This window comes from Triturus cristatus, chromosome 8 (genome assembly GCF_964204655.1).
Source record: "Triturus cristatus chromosome 8, aTriCri1.1, whole genome shotgun sequence".
Taxonomy (NCBI): Eukaryota; Metazoa; Chordata; class Amphibia; order Caudata; family Salamandridae; genus Triturus; species Triturus cristatus.
In genome coordinates this window covers 474,674,526-474,695,035 of record NC_140591.1, presented here as the reverse complement: position 1 = coordinate 474,695,035, position 20,510 = coordinate 474,674,526, and the positions used below count along the sequence as shown (strand labels likewise).

The 20,510-nt window shown below is 46.0% G+C and overlaps 1 protein-coding gene across 3 annotated transcripts in view; it reads left to right on the top strand.

The window, feature by feature from the left end:
- The window catches only part of WBP4 (WW domain binding protein 4), a 304,942-nt gene that overhangs the window by 63,694 nt on the left and 220,738 nt on the right, over positions 1–20,510 (top strand). The window lies entirely within an intron of this gene.

Sequence of the window (20,510 nt, the reverse complement as noted above, 5' to 3'; positions counted from 1 at the left end):
ACAGGCGTTGTAGCACACCGGGGAGGTATTAGACCTCCCTGGTGGGAGTCCAATGATGAAGCATGTCACCAACCAGGTTGGTGAGTGAGGGCTCTTTTTACAAATCTGATTGATTTTGTAGTATTGGCTGTGTTGGTTTGTAGTCAGAGTAGGTGAGCTGCGATCCCTGCGTAGAGTGTGTTGCTGTATTCCAATTGGCTGGAGATGAGGGCCTGGGTCATAGTTTGTCTTGAGCTTTGGGGTAGCCAATTGAATATCTTACAAAGCATGCAGAGGATGAAGACGCAAGCAGGAGGAGGAGACGGAGTTGACCTGAGTCGTCGAAGTTAGCTGGTTACCCAGAATGATGCCTGGGTTCCTAGCGTGGTCAGTGTGGGTAGGTCAGAGTTCTGAGAGCCACTGGGATGCATCCCATTGGGGGCTTTTGTTTCTGAAAATCAGTACATCATTCTTGTCCGTGTTGAGCTTCAGGTACTTGTTCTTCATCTAGTTGGCGACGTCTGTCATGCATTTGTGGAAGTTGGTCTTGCTGGTGTCTTCGGAGAGGATGAGTTGTGGGTCTTTGCGTAGGATATGATGTTGAGTCTCTGGGTTTTGGCGATGCTGGTCAGAGGTGTCCTATAGGTGTTGAAAAGCTAGTGGGGCTGAGCGAGGATCCTTGGGGTACTCCACAGATGATTTCCTTGGGTTCAGAGGTAAGGGGGAGGAGGCATACTTTTTACGTTCTTTCGGTAAGGAAAGAGGCAATCTATCTTAGAGCGGCTCCTTGGATGCCTATGTTGTGCAGCCTTGTGATGAGGTTGTGATGGCAGACGGTATCGAAGGCTGCTGAGAGGTCTAGGAGGATCAGAACTGCATTCTCTCTTCAGTCGAGTAGGGCTCAGATGTCGCCGGTAGCCTTGAGGGCTGCCTGGTGCTGTGGTTGCTGCAGAATCCAGATTGGGAGAAGTTGAGTAGGAGATTCTGTTCCAGGTATGAGGAGAGTTGTTGGCTTTTTTAATACTTTGGCTGGGAACAGAAGCAGGGAGATTGGTCGGTGGTTGTTGAGTTCGCTGGGCTTTGCCAATGGTTTCTTTAGTACGGCGTTGAATTCTGAGTGTTTCCAGTCCTCGGCGAAGGTGGCTGTGGCAATTGAGGTGTTGAAGGCGATGGTGAGTACGTGGCTGACTGGCTTCGCCTAGGTTGAAGATGTGGTGAGGGGTTGGTTGGGGCACCCGAGTGGACCGGGTTAATGATGGAGGCGGTGTCCTGTGTGGCGAGCTGGCTCCATTTGGTTAGTCGGGTGTCTGTGGTGGTAGCGGAGGTTTTGTGTTGCTTGAAGAAGTCTGTGGCCTTTGGATGGGATTTTACAATTTAGTAGATTTAGGCGATCTTGTCATCGAAGACGTTTGCAAGGTTGTCGTAGAGTTCCTGTGAGGGGGTAATGTTTGTTGCAGCTGAGGGGTTAGAGAATTCTTTGATGTTGAAGAGTTCTTTGCTGTTATTGGAGCTTGATTCGATGCCTTGTCTTTGATTCTCTCAACTGCGTGTGGTAGAGATGAGGGCCGTTTTGAAAGCGGTCTTGTCAGTCGTGTCCTTGCTGATGCACCTTCTCCTTGCCAGTTTACAGTGTCGTTTAGTGGTTCTGAGGTCTTCAGTGTACCAGCTAGCCTGCTTAGTGGACCTTCTGTGGACTTTGTTGCTGATGGTAGAGACGCTATCTGTGCAGTTGGTGATCCAATTGTTGACGTTTCTGACGTTCTGGCCAATTTTGTTAGAGGAGATGGGGGGGGGGGGGTAGTGTTGAGGGCATTGGTCTATATGTTTTGCTCCAGTTGCGATGTAGGGCGTTGAGCAGACTGGGGGCAGAGGTCCATGAGCTGTTGAAGTGGATGATGGAGTTGTTGGTCCAAGTGAGTTCTGTGGTGTAGCTGTACCTGAAGCATTGCTAGAGGTTAGCTGAGGTTTAGCGTGTGACCTGCAGTGTGCGTGGGGTCGTTGATGAGTTGGGTGAGTCCGATGTTGTTCAAGCTGTCGAGGAGGTTGGTAGTGTTAATGTCATTGTGGTCGCCGAGATGCAAGTTGAGGTCGCCGAGGAAAATGTAGTTGTTGGAGTCTATGGCGAGGGGGGCAAGAAGTTGGTGATGAAGTTGCAGAAGGCAGGACGTGGTCCTGGAGGACAGTAGGTGAGGGTGCCACTGATAGAGGTTTAGCTGTCTGTTTGGAGTCGGAGGTTTAGGTGTTTATATGACTGGGGTGATGTCATTGTTAGTGGTGGTGCATTGGATGAATTCCTTGCGTGTGATGGCGATCCCTCCACCAGGCTTGTTGATGCGGTTGTGGTGGGTGAACTTGTATTCTCCAGGTATTGCTGTGGTGATGTCTGGCACGGAAGTGGGGTTAAGCCAGGTCTCGGTGAGGAAGAGGAAGTCTAGTGGGAGGGCGGAGATGAGGTCCCAAATCTCTTGTGTTTTTGCATAGTGAGCGTGTGTTGAGAAGGGCACATGCGAGTTGGTGTTTTTATTCATGTGGTGTCTGTGGTGTATTCGACGTTGGGCTGGTCCGTGAGCTGGTGTGTTTGCTGTGGCAGGTGAAGTGGGTGCAGGTGAAAGTTCCGACCCTGAAGCATAGGTCGGCGTGGTGTCAGTGGTTGTTCCGGCTTCCGGGTTTGACGATGTAGAGCTTGGCAATGGTGTATTTGAAGGAGGCAGGAGGGCTAGGGATCGTGGCGCTGGGCATGGACATATAAGGGGAAACAACGGTTCCTGTGGACTCATAGAAAATAATTCAAGCAATATAATTTGCACAATCGCAATTAAAAAAAGGGTAGACAGGCACAGACAGGCTTGTTTTTTGCGCAGCCTGCATTAAGTAGGTCCTGGGGTGGGATGGGCTTTTGTTGATGAGAAGAACGGTGAGTGGAAAAACCCAGACGGGGATACCCATGCGGCGGCAGTGTCACTGGATCAGGCTAGAACATGAAGGAACTGTTGGCCCCAGAACTGTAGCAGGCTAGGTGCCCACTAGTGCAGTCGTGCAGTGGCCTGCATTAAGTAGGTCCTGTGGTGGGCAGGTCTTCTGTGGCGGGAAGAACAGTAAGCAGGAAAACCCGGAAAGGAAAACCCAGGCATCGGTGGTGCCCCTAGATCAGGCTGGAAGAAACAGTAACTAGATGCCACAGGCTAGGTGGTGTGCTAGGGGCAAAATGTTAATTACTAGTCATTGATATTGCACTTGGTAAATGCTCACTTTTTTGGCATCAATGCAAACTGAGATGAAGTGATTTGTCTTAAAGATTACACAGTGTTCCAAGTGGAGAATGGTACACATTAGGCGGTGACCTTGGGCCTCCCGTGACATCTTAGTGGACTGTAAGCTTACTGTGGGTTTATTCACAGTAACCTTTTATAAAATCAGCTGAATGCTTTTCAGTAAATATGCATAGCAATCTACAAGGCACTTCCTGAGGAACCAAGTTAAGTGAGAGAGGTGTGTTGTAATTAGAAAGCTGATATATCCAGAATAGCACTGTAAACATAACTCCAGCATGATGAGTGCTAGCATGTTCAGAGCCCTAATGTCATCAGAGAGCTGAACCAAACAGAGTTTATACATACGTAGAATCCCTGCATACAGAGAGCCTATGAATATTCAGAAATTGATCATACACAGACCACATGTATGTTTATATTTTGGTAAAATTATTAAACTAGCATAATCCGCGCGTTGCTGTAATCCAAACCCTGGCACAGTCTGTCTGTTTAATATCAGCTCTGTCATAATCCAACCACTCCCAGAAGACAAGAAAGAGATATCTCAGTTCTAGACTGGATACTAAGGGCAGTCATCATGACTGTCTCTTGTTGCCCTCACACAGCCTTAGGAATGTCATGCTTCATCATCGTGCGGGTTCTCCTCGTTGGGCCAGCGCTGCAATGCCCTACGGGTCCCCCGAATGGTCACTTTAGTGGAGATCTATTGGTTTTACCGCTGTTTGAGCGAGAAGGTGTCCAAGTGGGGTGGTTGTGATGTGTGCAACGAAGTGAGTTAAAACTGTCTAGGGGTTGTCAAGACTTGCCAGACTGAACGGGCATGTATGAATTTAACTGACTTAGGGTCATTACTGTGGTCCGCCTGATAACTGTGATATCACAAAATTCTAAAGTATTATACCGCAAGTTGGGACATGATGTATGTTTTCTTTATATGTTCCTTTGTGTGTCTCTACGTCTGACAACTTCTAAGTATCTGACGAATGCGGCGGTCCTTGAATAGGGACTCTGGTTTATAAGGATGTCCTCTATCAGACACACAATAATCTCTATGTTGTTACTGTTTGTTACTTTTCTCTTCTCATCCTTACTAGGTTGGGTGATCATCTTAACCATGATCAAGGAGGTACTTCACTTTTAGAGGGGAACCACTCATAAATAATTAGTATGGGTGGGCTTGTTACCCTTTTGGTCCTAAAGAAGTGCCACAGATCATTTAAAGACCATAGAGGCGCAAAACATGTTGACCTGGTAGGGGAGTCTATATATTAAAGGCTGATTTGACATCCCCAAGTCAGTTTTAACTCACATCTTTGCCCACATCACAACCACCCCACCTGGACACCCTCGCACTCATCAAACGGTGGTAAAACTAAAAGATCCCTGCTAAAGTTCGGGGGACCTGTATGGTATTGCAGTGCTGGCCCGATGAGGAGAACCAGCCCGATGATGAAACATGACATTCCTAGAGGTGTGTGAGGGCAACAAGAGACCGTCGTGATGACTGCTCATGGTGTCCTGTTTAGAACTTAGATATTTCATTCTTGTCTCTCTCTTTTAGGAACAGTCACCCCCATTTGATTTAATTATAGTTTCGGAGCACGGGTACTGGACCTTTATTTGCTCCTAGTCCCCCTCTTCTTCCTATGAGTATCTAATCAGACCACTGCCATAATTATCACCTCACTACAAACCACCAGTAACAGTTATGAAGGTTTTTTCACTGTTAAATGACCGTTAGGCTTGGCCTGACAACATATCTGTCGGTAGCATGGCCTCTTTCTTCGAATATATAACGTGCCCCTCTCAGTCAAGCATTGTAACAGTCAGTCATGTCTTGAGTCACTGCAGAGTAGACCTCTATTCCCTTTCATACTTTTGGCTGTTTGGTGTATCATTGTGTTTCTTAGTGAGTCATCCCATTACAATTGACAAGGGCCTATTATACACCTAAAAAGCCAGCCATCTCACATTTTGTTACATTCAGTGATTTATCTCATGCATGTATTCAAAACGAAAAATCTATTTTTTAGCTGAGACAAGTATTTTTAGGTCTCGCCTGGCGTTATCAGCGCGCATGTGCTGCATCGCCATGCGAGGCTTTTGGAATCGATACGGTTTGCGAAGTTCACTTTCGGTTCCGGACGTACTTTTCATTGGTGTGCGTCATTTGACGTCACCAATTATGCTAAACGGGGTGTACTGATTGTTCAGGAGGCTTTTTAGTCCCTCCTGGTTACCACCCTGTCTGCGTTTGGCCCCGCCCTCTGGGATTGGATCTTTTACAGGCGGATTTATACTCTTTCCTTTAATTTTAAAGGACAGTAAGCACTTTTTTTTTTCATTTGCAGCGCCATTCACACGCTTGTAATGGCTGCTCAGACAGCCTCTCCTTCTCCATCCCCCCACCCCTCGTTGTTTTATATTATTTAATTGCACAAGCGCGTCCTCGTGACATGAGGGCCAGATTACTGCTGTGATTTCCTGTTTTTTTTTCAGTCCGCTTATTTTTAGTTTAAGCCACATGCAAAATTGGGTGATTGGCGCAGAGCGGGGCGTTTGTTGCACCAATGCCGGGCCCGAGCCCCTGGCACATTTTCACTTAGTTATAACCCCTCCCCTAGACATGGTCTTTAGCGGGGTTAACTTTAATTTATTCACAGCGCGGGTCACGTTTCGCAGGCCTGCAGGCAGACTCGGTCATACACATGCATACCTGGGCTGGGAGCAGCCATGGTGGAGTCGGCGTGCTAGTGCTTCCGAGCTATTGGCAGGGTTGGGGAAGGGGCAAGCACATGTCACAGCAATGCCTGTGATCCGAGGGCAGTGCCTGCACCATGGAAGTGCCTTGGAAGAGCCCACGGGGCTGGGGAAGAATCCGGCGTGTGACAGAACAATGGCCGTTTCTGATAAGACAGAAGTGATGACATTCGGGAGGCTTCAACCCACCTGGTCCCCACAATGGTGGCCCCACCAGATGGGACAACCCCCAGAACCTGTAACGAAGGTACGCAACCTGGGAGTTATCTTCGATAACAAGCTGTCATTCCAGCAACATGCCAATTCAGTGGTTTCCTCCTCCTTTTACATACTAAAAAGGATAAAAAAATTAATTCCATACCTTCCTCCACATGCAGGCAAAACCCTGGTCAGTACATTAGTATTTTCCAAAACTGACTACTGCAATGCATTGCTACTCAATGCACAACAGAAGGTCCTCAATAAACTGCAAACAGTGCAGAATGCAGCAGCTAGGACTCTGCTTTCCATCCCTAAATTTGCATCTGTCTCACCCTACATCCGACAGCTACATTGGCTACCGGTGAGGAGCCGTATCAAATTCAAAGCTTTATGCATAGCATATAAGGCTATTCACGATCACGGACCGCTATTCCTAAGAAGAGCCTTTCGACCGCTTAAACACACAAGAGCCTTGCGCTCATCCTCTGCGCATCTACTCATGGTCCCCCGTACAAGAAGGGCCAATTGGGGTGACAAACGCTTCTCCGTGGCTACAGCCATACTATGGAATACACTTCCTCTATACATCAAGTGTGCTCTGACCCTTCTCAACTTTAGAAAAAAACTAAAGACCTGGTTGTTCCCTGCCTAATCCTCCCTTCCTCCTGAGAGTTCCGCAACCACAGCGCCGAGACACCCTTGGGTATTTGCGCGCTCTAAAAATCGCCAAATAAATAAATAAAATAAATAAATAAAGGGCAGTGTCGGGAGTTCTGCTTGATCTCTAGTTAAAATGTAGCAATGCAGGACTTTTGGCCAGTGGTGAACTCTTTTGTGTTTAAGATGTGACTAAGTGATCACTCTCACTGTCCGTTCGTAGATGCAGGGGATTTTCATTTGTAGACGCTGTACTAGTTTTCTTCCTACACGTGGACAGATTTGCAAGCGGAACTTAACGTGGTGCAAGTGGATATCCGGTACGACTCTGTACGATACTGGTGAGTTGCCTTTCAAATATGTTTTTAAATCGCAGCAGAGGTTTCACCTTTGTATTCTGTTGAGGATTGGTTTTATCTAGGTTTGTTTTTGAACCTTAACGTTCACATTTATGATTTTAGTCAAACTATTCATAGCTGTCTTCTCTGTGAATGTCCACTTAAAAATGTATTTTAAAGAGGTAATTCATTTCTCATCCTATAGCTTAATTACTTTCACATTTGAAAAGTGTAATACAATTTGGTCAGATGTGACAGGGAACGCTTTCATTTAAAGAGCAACACTGCATATATACTATTCTTATCGGTTGGAATAATCTCAGCTTCACACTGGTATTTTCAGCGGGCACTTTAAATATTTTTGTCTATCTAAGGACCCGAGAGAAATAGCAGGAATAGCAGACTTTGAATTGGTAAAAAGCGCACACCCTGCCATGTTTACTTCAGAAAGCTCTCTTGATGGGTGGGTGGGGTACTGAATGCTTGTCCATTTCGGCTGCAAGGGATCAGACTGCCTGAAGATTCTCTGTCTAATAATTAATCTTTTCCACCCTGTCACAAAGCGGGCAGAATCAGCACTTGTAATACCACTCTTGCAGAGAAGTCTGTGTGTAATAGAAAGAAAGCAACGGTATACAATGAAATGTAATACGTGCAACTGCCTCACGTTTAATTTGCTGCTAAAGAGAACATTCCCTGGAGTTTCATTGGTTGGTAATTATATTGTGACTAGATTAGCACGGTGACTTCACTCCAAAATCTTCCTGTAGCCATTGAGTCACGTGCTTCAATTGCTGCCTGTCAAGTCAATATATGTTATCCTTCGGAGAATATTCAGCTGTCTAATTAAAATCTCTTAATACAGTATTCGGTATTAGGAAACACATTTCACATAGCATGATTTCAGAATACAGCGTGCATTACTCTGATGCATAATGATACAACAATAGCTCCAAAAACACAATAAAAATGTACTTGTTATTAAGTGGGCATTTTGACGTGCAGCATTTCCCAATATCGTGTTGGAGACACCTTTTGGGGGCTGCGATGATTAGGTTTTGTGTTTGTACTTTGGTGTGTTTATCATTGTTTCTATTGCTCCTTGCTCGTTCCTTGTCTTTTGTGTCTTGCTGTTCATGCACTGCAGAGCTCTTCTCAGTAATAATCAGTGCGTCCTGTCCCTGTGTCATTTCTTCTCTTCCTGTCCCAGAGTCCCTCCCTCTTTGTTCCCCTCTATCTCTGTTTCTTTTGTGTTTGTCTTCCTAGCGACGCAGCGCATGCGCTGATCGCCTTGGCGAGACCTATTGTTGTTGGTTTTAAGTCCGAAGGGGGACAAACATGTGCACGAGTACAGCTGCGCTCGAAGGCGGCTCGAGGGACAGCAGATGTGCACGCGTACGACGCGTTAGCACAACTCCTGCTCGCTCGCTCCCTCCCTCCCTCTCTGTCTCTGGAACAGGACATGTGCACGAGTACTGTGTAGGGCTCGAGGGCGGCTCGAGGAACAGCAGATGTGCATGCGTACGGTGCGTTAGCTCAACTCCTGCTCGCTCCTAGCTACGCAACATTTCTGAATAGGCTTGGAACACCATGATGTCATCTGGTAGGTCACAACCACAGACCCGTCTGGTATTTTCTTGTTCTACAGTTGTGCATAATATGTTTTCATTTTAGCTGCATGGACGTGCCGCAGCACCAGGCCAGAAGTGCACTACAGATCGCGCTGACACAGTTTGTTGATCTGGGGCAGGCCCTCCAGTCTGAGGAATCAGCACAGAACAAATCAGATACCCTATGTATCATCAGGCATTTCAAGAACAAAACCAGCCTCAATGGCATTTGTTTCAGTATCACCAGTGTGCCTGCCATCACATTTCAGATGTCCCACGATGTCTAATATCCATAACCCCGGCCCCCATCGACTTCCAAGGGCGCTCTCACCCACTTCCTGAAGGAAAGTTGTTAGTGACTTCATTTTGCAGCACCCTCAGAATAGGCAGCTGGCTGTTTTGTGCCTGCAAAAGCGGCTCCCATGTGCTTCCTATACCCGCGCAAAACACTTCACAGACCAGGCTGCAGCTGCCAAAAGTCGCTAAAGCCCATGCCCTCTAGTCCTCATTCTGTGTAGGCTGCTTGTTTATTATACCGCTACTCCTGGGTCAGAATTAACAATGTCTCTTGATTACAAGGCTATTTTTCTCTCACTTGTGCCTCAATTATCTGTGATGTAAAAAAAAAAGTACAGTGTGTCAATAGTGACCCGAACACATTGCCACCTTCTTTTCCATCACGTAGATTCCGTACCCTGTCTGCCTTTGCGTCCCATTTTGTTTATTGCTTTAAAGTGGCCCCTTGCCTTGCACTCTGCCTTATATTTACCAGCTCGCGACTGCGGTGCTCCTGTCTAAGAATATTTTGTAAAGTGCTCCACTGCTCTCTGGAGCTAGGTTCCTGGGAAATTAAATAACAGAATAAAATGACTCTACATTTAATAATTAAGGAGTGAAAACGTCCACAATCGTAGTGTACAGAGTTATATAACCAGTGTATATTTGGAGATCCAGTGGTAAAATGTATCGACATTTTCAGTCATATTAGTGTAACTGAAAGAGAAGTCTCTCACAGCTCAATAACATCAAAAGCATTGCAATTAGTATTTTATCTGAAAGAAGACGATTTGGCCTGAATGTCAGAAGATAATTTAAGGTTTGACCCTAACTAGCTAGGTAAAAGTGACCAAGTCCTTTCACTTAACATGTCTACACTACCAATCAACACCAGTCCTCGTTGAATGTCAAATATAATTTATGTAATGGTGGCAGGGGTTCCAGGCTTTTCCCTAGGAGCCTTTGCAATTTCTAGTGCAGTTTTGCACCAACATATCCGTGTTTGAAATAATGCACTGACATTTGCACCGACACGTGAATAGACCAATGGCAAAATCTCACGTTTGCATTGGTCAGACAGTGCAAATGCCATTGTGTCCCTTACCACGAAGTGCAAATCTACACGTTAAATTACATCGGCAGTTGTGCAATCAATATGAACCAGCCCCTCTAAACTTTAAAGGCTAGAGGTGCTGCCCGTCTTGTAGAGAATCCCTTCTAAAATGTTTATGAATTTATGTGCTACATTTTGCTGACGCCAAATTCCACTTGTTTCCTCCACATGGTAGCAGTGATGCAAAACGGTTTCATGACAACAGGACACAATGTTTCCAGCCCTGGCCTCATTGCATGCTAATCCAATTAGTTCCCAAGACTGCAACTCCCAGAGTGCATCAGGTTATTAAATGCAAGCCCAGCACTGGATGCATGGTGTTGTGCAACGTGGGACAATCTGGCAACTCCACCCAGTGGCAGTGGCCACCATTGTCATCACTTCTCCGCATGCCTTGGATGGGGCTGAAGCTACTTGGGCTCGTGAGCGCTCGCCAGGAAAATCACTGGCCTTGTTGATGATTGCCAAGAAGTGAGCTGGAATTCTGCACAGGGGTGCCCACAGTTCAAATGTGATGATGCAGTTTCAGTGCTGAAGAGGAGTGCAGCAAAGGAACAGAGCCAGACTGAGAGAAACAACTGTTAACGAGGTGAGGCGTTGATAGCTGGTGAACCCCCAGGGTCACCACAATCTAATAGCTATAGCGCCATTGAAAAATAACATTATGCATGTGGCCCTGGGAGCGCCCTTGCAGGCTAATGGGAAAATCTCTATTACTGTTGGCAATGTGTGTGTCCCCGCTTGCTCCCCCCAGCCCCACGCACACCCCTGCGATTGGCACCAGTTGCATGTTTTCTCACCATCGCCCAGAATCTTATCTCGCTTCACTGCTGCTCACTGTTAATAAAAAAAAGTCATTTTTGAAATGGAACCATCAAATTTTCCACAAACACACTGTAAAATCGCTCTCTAAAGCTAGATTTTCTCATGGAAATACTTTGCATTTTCGCATGTTATGCTCACAATGAATGTGAATCCCCGTAACACAAGTAATTTCTCCATTGCACAGCAGCATCGCATTCCAGCGGTCTATTCTTGTTGTTGTGACTTGTGACTTCAGACCGTGAGGCTAACCAGCCTTCGCAGACTGATTTAAAACTCCCCAGTCCTGTGTTGCAAATAGGCAGGGAGGGGTGCATTTTCTCAATTCCCCTCCATTTCACTAATCCCCCAGTTTTTCAAGCTTTAGAAGAAACTATAAACATTATACTCCCATGAGTAACATGATACCCCAGGTCTTTAACTCTTAGTGAGGCAGTACACTTTTTTTATTTTTCATAGAAAAAAAGCTTTTTTGCAATCCTAAAGGGAGAGCTATTATGTCTTTCAACTTTTACTATGGACTGCACTTGCCCTATGTATAGAAAGGTGCTGTGTCATGTTTAAACTCCTATGAATTGAAATTTGATCAAATGAATTGCTGTGCTTTTATGATTGGTCTGATGGAAATCGAATGAAGCTTTGTTTGATTTCATTTGATTTAACTCCTATGTTCTTTTTGGGTTCATTGTGACTTAGAGTGATTCCTTCCTGCATCCATCTGGTTGTCTTTGGATCCGGTTGACTCACTTTCCTTGTAAATAAAATAGTACCTCTTCGTTTACTCCAGGTCTCTTCTGCCAGTTCTCCTAGTTGCACGAATTTGTGCGGCAGAAGTTGCATAGCTGCATGTCTGCTGCCAGTTTACAGGCCTGTACTTAACGTTGCACAAACGTTTTAACAGTAGCTGAGTGCTGCAGCTGTGTTTCTGTTCTCAGTGGTAATTCCTCATCCTTAGCCATCTAGACAGTGCTGCAGCTGCTTCTCTGGTCCCAGTGGTAATTCCCCATTCTTAGTCCTCTAGACAGTGCTGCAGGGGTTTCTCTGGTCCCAGTGGTAATTCCCCATTCTTAGTCCTCCAGACAGTGTTGCGTCTGTATCTCTGTTGATATATCCACTAAACTCCAAACCAAAAGACATAGGTAAAAGACATTATCATTTACAATGCAAATAGCTCTGACTAAAAAATGCGAGACCTATTGCTTTGCAAATGCTTGTTGTATATTCTTAGTATCCGTTTACTTCTGTCCCAGGGTCATCTTGTGTCCTGCGTTCTTGCTTCCCTAGCCCTTTGCCTTCATCTTAAAGCACCGTACCAGTTTCCCATGACCTTTGTACCCTTGCCAGTATGCATGCCTTCCTAACCTAGTGAAAGTGCCCAAATGCTTCCTAGTAAAGCCGCGTGATTGAGATGTGCAGTCTGTGTGTGCAAGTTTTCATTTTAGAATCTGATCCACTCAAACATGAAATTGGTAAAATGTGATTTGTACTATAAAACAAGGAAAATAGCGATTTCCAGGTTAATTATCTTTCAGTGGAGTTGTTTTGTGATACCGATGCCCGATTAATGGAGGCAATTGTTAGGTGGTTCGTTTTTGCATAGTTACATTTCTCAGTATAAGGCTTATTTACTCAGCCCGTTTGTTTCAGTTCATGGATTTCTCGTTATCAAACAGGATGTAACTTGTAGTCTTTAAAGTAGTTTGGCAACTATCCTCTCAGATTGGTTTCTGTTTCTTTTTCTGGCTCATATACTCGGCATCTTTCAAATTCTAGGCCAAAGGGTCAGTTTTGCAACTGTAAAAGGGAGGGGTGAATGCACACTTTGGTAATCCAGTCTCTTTTCTTTTCACATCCATACCGGAAACTTGAGAAACGTTCCCACAATGTATTAGATTTTCTAACTAGTGCATACTTTATAGGAGTTTGTCTTGACCCTACCCAATAAACCCGTCTTTTAGGTCTCGCCTAGACAGTTCATGAGCTGTGTCTCATTTTGTTTACAGTTAGTGGACTTGCAGCCCACAAATTAGCTTTTTAGGTCGAGCCTAGAGCAGTGCATGCGCCGTACTATGGCGAGACTTTTAGTAAGGGCTTCAGAAACTGCTACCACTGTGGCCTAGAGCTTTTGTTCATGTGCGCGGGCTCGCGCTTAAAGGCGCCATATGGCTTTCCTCTCTCGTCATGGGTCACAGGCCCTGGATGTTCTCTCCTCCCTCTGCATTCCATTCTCCTTATCTCCAAAGTTGAACCCCTCTCGACCCCTCCCTTTGTACAGGGAGGAGGAGAACTGCTCCTGTTTGCAAGCCTCACCACTATTCATGCCATGGAAGTTTGTCTATAGGGCATGAACCAGTGCATTTCATTTCTTGAAAACAAGTGTCCTTGTCTCCCTTTCTACTCGCTCCTATGGCCCCAACCTCTAGGTTTCAAGGTCAGAGTCTGCCAGCAGCTTCGCTCTGCAGTCCTCCCTCCTCCTTCTCCCCCCCCACCTTTTTCAGTGCCATGACGTCCTCGTCTTATAATTAATAATGCTTTTGTGATTAAAGTGTTCCGTTTTCTTATTCGTAAAGGAATAGAGAGCGCATGTAGCATGTCAAACCTGTACTTACATACACACATTTTTTTACATGTGAACTAGTTACTAAAAAAACGCAAACCTTACACATTAAATCCAAAGCATTGGATCATAGCTAGAAGTCCTAAATGATTAGAAGTCATTCAGTGCATGCTTCCACCAGGCATAAACACCACCAGCCGTCAGTGCACGCTTCCACCAGGCACACACACCACCAGCCGTCAGTCCACGCTTCCACCAGGCACACACACCACCAGCCGTTAGTGCACGCTTCCACCAGGCACACACACCACCAGCCGTCAGTCCACGCTTCCACCAGGCACACACACCACCAGCCGTTAGTGCACGCTTCCACCAGGCACACGCACCACCAGCTGTCAGTGCACGCTTCCACCAGGCACACGCACCACCAGCCGTCCGTGCACGCTTCCACCAGGCACACGCACCACCAGCCGTCCGTGCACGCTTCCACCAGGCACACGCACCACCAGCCGTCAGTGCACGCTTCCACCAGCCAAATGTGCACGCTTCCACCAGGCACACACACCACCAGCCGTCCCTGCACGCTTCCACAAAGCACACACACCACCAGCCATCAGTGCACGCTTCCACCAGGTATACACACCACCAGCCATCTGTGCACGATTCCACCAGGCACACTCGCCACCTGCCGACAGTGCACGCTTCCACCAGGCACACACCACCAGCCGTCAGTGCACGCTTCCACCAGGCACACACCACCAGCCGTCAGTGCACGCTTTCACCAGGCACACACACCACCAGCCGTCAGTGCACGCTTCCACCGGGCACACACACCACCAGATGTCAGTGCACGCTTTCACCAGGCACACACACCACCAGCCGTCAGTGCACGCTTTCACCAGACACACACACACCATCAGCTGTCAGTGCACGCTTTCACCAGGCACACACACACCACCAGCCGTCAGTGCATGCTTTCACCAGGCACACACACACCACCAGCCATCAGTGCACGCTTTCACCAGACACACACACACCACCAGCCATCAGTGCACGCTTTCACCAGGCAGACAAACCACCAGCCGTCAGTCCACGCTTCCACCAGGCACACACACCACCAGCCGTCAGTGCACGCTTCCACCAGGCACACACTCCACCAGCCGTCAGTGCACACTTCCACCAGGCACACACACCACCAGCCGTCAGTGCACGCTTCCACCAGGCATACACACCACCAGCCATCAGTGCACGCTTACACCTGGCACACACACCACCAGCCGTCAGTGCACGCTTCCTCCAGGCATACACACCACCAGCCGTCAGTGCACGCTTCCACCAGGCACACACACCACCAGGCGTCAGTGCACGCTTCCACCAGGGACACACACCACCAGGCGTCAGTGCACGCTTCCCCCAGGCACACACCACCACCCGTCAGTGCATGATTCCACCAGGCACACACACCTCCAGCCATCCGTGCACGCTTCCACCAGGCACACACACCTCCAGCCATCCGTGCACGCTTCCACCAGGCACACACACCTCCAGCCATCCGTGCACGCTTCCACCAGGCACACACACCTCCAGCCATCCGTGCACGTTTCCACCAGGCACACACACCACCAGCCGTCAGTGCACGCTTCCACCAGGCACACACACCACCAGCCATCAGTGCACGATTCCACCAGGCACACACAACACCAACCATTAGTGCACAATTCCACCAGGCACACACACCACCAGCCGTCAGTGCACGATTCCACCAGGCACACACCACCAGCCGTCAGTGCACGCTTCCACCAGGCATACACACCACCAGCCGTCAGTACAGCAGGCAGGCTCTTCTCAGAGTTTCTTGGTAAATATGTGTTCGATGCCTGGGAGGGAGTGGGTCGAGTTTCCTTAAACCATGCTGAGTATGCTGGTGCAGTGCATGAACTCCTGGGTGGGGGAGTCGTGCTGCCTGGGGCTCACTCACTCCACACTTGTAAATTGCTCCTGCACCAGGCATTTTCTCATTTGCAAAGTTCGGCAGCCCCCACACCCCCGGGAATGACTGTTTCCTACAACCAGAATGGAAACAACATTCAAAGCTAAGAAAATACGTTCATTTGATGAAAAGAACTGTTAACAAAAATCATGTCCAGATATTGTAGATCTGGCAACTTAAACAAAACAGCAACAAAAAACAAACAAGCATTGGCATAGCCAATAAGTCTCGCTTTTTGGACCGTATAAGTATTTGGTTATGCAGCAGAATATCCTTGGTGCAACAACATCAACTGTTGCATGGCTAAACACTTATAAGGTCCCAAAAGTGAGACCTATTGGGTATGCCAATGCTGGTTTTAGTTGTTGTGCTGGATGTCACTTTTAAATGCTTGCGTTTATTGTGGTCACTCTCCTTCCTTGTTCCTCATGCTGCTCTTCTCACTCTCCTTCTTTGTGCCTCATGCTGCTCTCCTGCTCACTCTCCATCCTTGTGCCTCACCTGTTCTATTTAGTCTGTCTTTGTTCCTCCCCATCTCTTCTCCTCACTCCCCTTCCTTTTGCCACACACGGCTCTTCTCCTCACCCTCCTTCCTTGTGCCTCACGCTGCTCTTCTCATCTCTTCACTCTTTCCTTGTGCCTCACGCTGCTCTCCTTCCTTTGGCCTCGCCCTCTTTCTCCTCACTCTCCTTCCTTGTGCCTCATGCTGCTCTTCTCCTCACTCTCCTTCCTTGTGCCTCATGCTGCTCTTCTCCTCACTCTCCTTCCTTGTGCCTCACGCTGCTCTTCTCCTCCCCACTCTCCTTACTTTGCCTCATGCTGCACACCACATACATCTATTCCATAATACATAGGTAAAACACATTGCCATTTACAATGCCAAAAGCTCTAACTCAAACAAATGCGAGACGTATTGCATTTACAATGCCGTTTCGGCCGCGTTTGTATATTTAATTATTTCATCTCTGCCGTGCGTGTATTTAATTAAATATTTAATCTCAGCAGCGCGGTCCGATTCGGCCGCGCTTGTGTATTTAATTATGTAATCACACAAGTGCGGTCCACTTCGGACACGCGTGTCTATTTAATTAATTATTTTACCAAACAAACGTGGTACGCTTCGGCCGTACTTGTTCTCTTTTATGTGCCTCGATGTTCTCGGAGGAGAGCTTGGGCTGCTGGCTGCAGAGCACACTGCGCGCTCATAGGCAAGGCTGAAGGCCTTGCGCTCTGGATTTGCCACAGGCGCCCTCACATGCAGAGAATAACCAGCGGGCCCCATTTAAACCCTGATGCAGTACCCTAAATTGTATTCATTGAATAGAACTAACCATACAACTCCCAGAATTCAGGGATTTGTTCAATCAAAAGTATTGCACCTTTGACATGGCGTCACCTGGTCGTTATAAGCATGTATTTTATATTTACGACACATCCAAATTAATTACAATATTTATACTGCACACAATTCTGAGTAGCTCTCTTTATGCCCCCGGGAATTGTCAAACTGTTGAAATAAACAATATAAATTGTACTGGTGTCGATGAATCCGTGGTGGGAGCTGTGGTTTTTGGTCCAGCGCTTTGTGACTTTAAATGCGCACTTCCACCCGTTTCTGTCCCCATTCCTAACATGCACTGTTTAAAAAAAAAAAAAAAAAAGCACTGGAAAAGCCAATGCATCTCGCTTTTAGGACGTATTGGCTTGTCAACCGGTATACCGATGCTGTAGAGAGAAAAAAAAAAGCGCTATGACAAGCCCGCTGCCGCCTGCAAAATTATGTATGCGCTTTTGCCACCTTTTTTATTCACTCATCTGACACGGAGAGTTAAATAAAATAAAAACAAGCATTAAAAATGCAATAGGTCTCGCCTTTCATTAAGTTAAAGCCATTTGCTTTGCTATACAATACCATTAGCAAAGCTTTAACTTAATCAAAGGCGAGACCTATTGCATTTTCAATGCTTGTTAATTCTGGTTTAACAGCACAGCTGTCGCTAGACCTTATGTGAACAACAGAAAAGAGCGAAAACCAATACATAGAGATGGGATTTGGCCCTTACCTACCAGTGGTTGATTTTCTTGACTACAGATTATGATTGGACAGAAGTTATGTGCTTCGGTTGATAAAGAATACTTTGATTGCCATTTTGTCCTCGCGGAAAAGCTTATGCCTTGCACAACAGGTCTGAGTCGGTTATGGAGACAAGCTATTGATCAAGGCAAAAAGGCCTGATCTATTTATTAGGAAAAGATACGACAAAAGCATTATTCCTGACTTATTTTTTTTGGGAAAAGCATATTTTAAAGCCAGTAGGCTATTGAGAGTGAACTGTCATTACACTATGTTAATGCTTGTAGACTGATATTTTGTAACAGGGACTCTCACAGATTACCGTAGTAGGCGAGGGTTTTAGTGTGGGTTACTTCTAGTGGCAAACCCAAAGATAGAATATTTGCGCTTAGATAATTCTTGTTATACCATTTTAGGAAGGGTTGTGTATTTTTTTGCCTACTGTAATTTTGTATACATTTGTAATTTTGTGACTACTGAAAAAAAGGTTTTGGCTCTGCCAAACTTTGACATTCTTGAGTACATATTTTGGTTTGTGTTAAAGCTGAAAAAGAGTGGTTGTTTTGCAAATTTTGCCGAATGGAAAACCGTATGCCATACCCACCAGGACTGAGTTGGTTATGGTGCCATGCCTTTTGTCATAGCTAGAGGCTTATGGGTTTATTTGGATAAGTTGTGTCAGATCCCATAAGTCAGATTTTTTTTACTATGTCAAGTTATGAAAGATAGGTAATAGATCTAATGTATTTATTGTGAAATACATAAGGTAAAGCCAGTAGGCCTTTAAGAGTGCATTAATATTACACTACATTAAGGCCTGTAGATGGGTATTACATTACATTGATTCTCATAGATGAATGTAAAAGGCAAGAGGGTTGGTTAACTTGCTGACGGAACTCGGGATAGAGGATTTACACAGCGAGGATCCATGTTAAGCTCTCCAGGCAAGAGATATATATATTTTCTCAGTTGGTTCTGATGATTAGCCAATGCTAAATGTATATGCCTGATTAGTTAATTTGGAAACGTTATGTCAAATGCTGTAGGGTTGATCTGTTTTTTTTCTGTGAAAAATAAAAACCAAGCAAAGGGCCTGACTTTTTTTTTTTATACTGTGATGGTTAGATACTATCGGGTACACTTTGTTATAGCACCATGGGCAGCCATTTTGTGGCTTCAGTACATGTGGCTTGAATTAGCTTTCACTTTTCACTGTATAGTCGGCAAGAGCACACAATTGACAAGTACCAGTGGCGCTAGCACATTCTTATTCATTTGAGCACACTTGGGTGAGTGCCATGGCTTCACCAATCTCTTCTCCAGTGGCTCAGGCTGATCAGGCTCATGCAGGAAAGTGCCAGGACTGCAAAAGCAGGATTAATTCAGGCACTCTAGCAAGTGCCACGTCAGTGTTGTTCTCTTCTCCTTCAGTACAGATCTTCCAGACACATACAAGCAAATACCACAGCTGCAATGGTAAAGTTGACTGGGAGGATTTGATCAGGAATACTTTGGTAGTGCCGTGGATCCTGTGCTTCAGTGACCAACTTCTAGTCATGAGCACACCAGCCTTGTTCTTCAAGAGTCTCTGGTGGGCGGATCTTCAGCACCACGGTCAGCTGCATGTGTCCACACCATTAGTTAGCTCCTCCTGCAGGAACGACTCAATCCTTACCCCTTTGTCCAGGCTTTCCAGAACAGGGACTATAGTTCTTCTCCAGATAAGACTCCAGGTGTTATCACCTCACTCGTGGGAAGCTGGCTGTCAGAGAGGCCACAGCTCTGGTTGCATAGTAATCCTCTGAGTACTTTGTGTAGAACTCCATCCTTGGCTGGGGAGTACTTGTAAGAGGAACCACAAGTGGGCTAACAGCTCCCACTTTCATGCACAGTTGACAGACGGGTTGAGTATTCTCTGTCTACCCTTACCGAACAGCTTTGGGTCTTTTGTCCTCTCGTGTCCTCCTCAGGCTCATCTTTGCCTTAAGTGTTGGTGCTCCCAGCACTGTGGTGTTTAGACTGGAGCATGCGCAGCAGAGTTAGTCCTGAAAGTAGTCAGGAAGAGAGACAAAAGGCTGGCACCCTTCTTAAAGCATCACACTCTGACAGCAGCAGCTTCAGCCCCACCCTTGACCCCATCCACGAAATGGTATTTTCAGAAAGCCTAATCAGAAGCTCTCTGCCTTAAGAGGTCCTAATTGAATTTCCTAAGGGGAAGCCGGTCTCCTCTTTCTCCACTTTAGTGTCTTAAGGGCCATACGAACGAATATCTGGTTGCAAAATACTGGTCACAAACTGCAAATAGAATTTTGGTGGTGAGTAAAGACTCTTAAGAACCTACCTATGTACTAATAGGTTGGTTATTAAAAATACGGATCATTGTGGGTCGGATTCTGATCTACATCATGAATATAAATAAGATAGGTTGCAAATTGTGAGTCACTACGATCGACTGCCATACAGGGATCATTACATAACAACCTCTGGAGCAGCCCGTAGACCAATGTGGACAGGGCTATTCATAGGTATAGACAACAATGTCCAATAAGTATTTCATTTCAGTGCATAGTTTAAAACATTTAACTTAACAGGTACTTAAAGTGTATGTTTGAAACAAAGAATGTAGGAGCCAAACATGTACCAAATGGAAAAAAATAACTATGTGTTGTAATTATAAGAAAACTGATTTATACAAAGAGTAAATGTAAGGGCATATTATTATAAATTGCTGAGCTTTTATAGAAAATTGCTGAATTCAAGTGTTCTCAGTGAACTAAGTGGACACAGTGCTAGTGATAACAATGTCCTGAAAAAGTGATCACAGATATGGAAAAGAAAAAGCGGTATACAATATACAGTT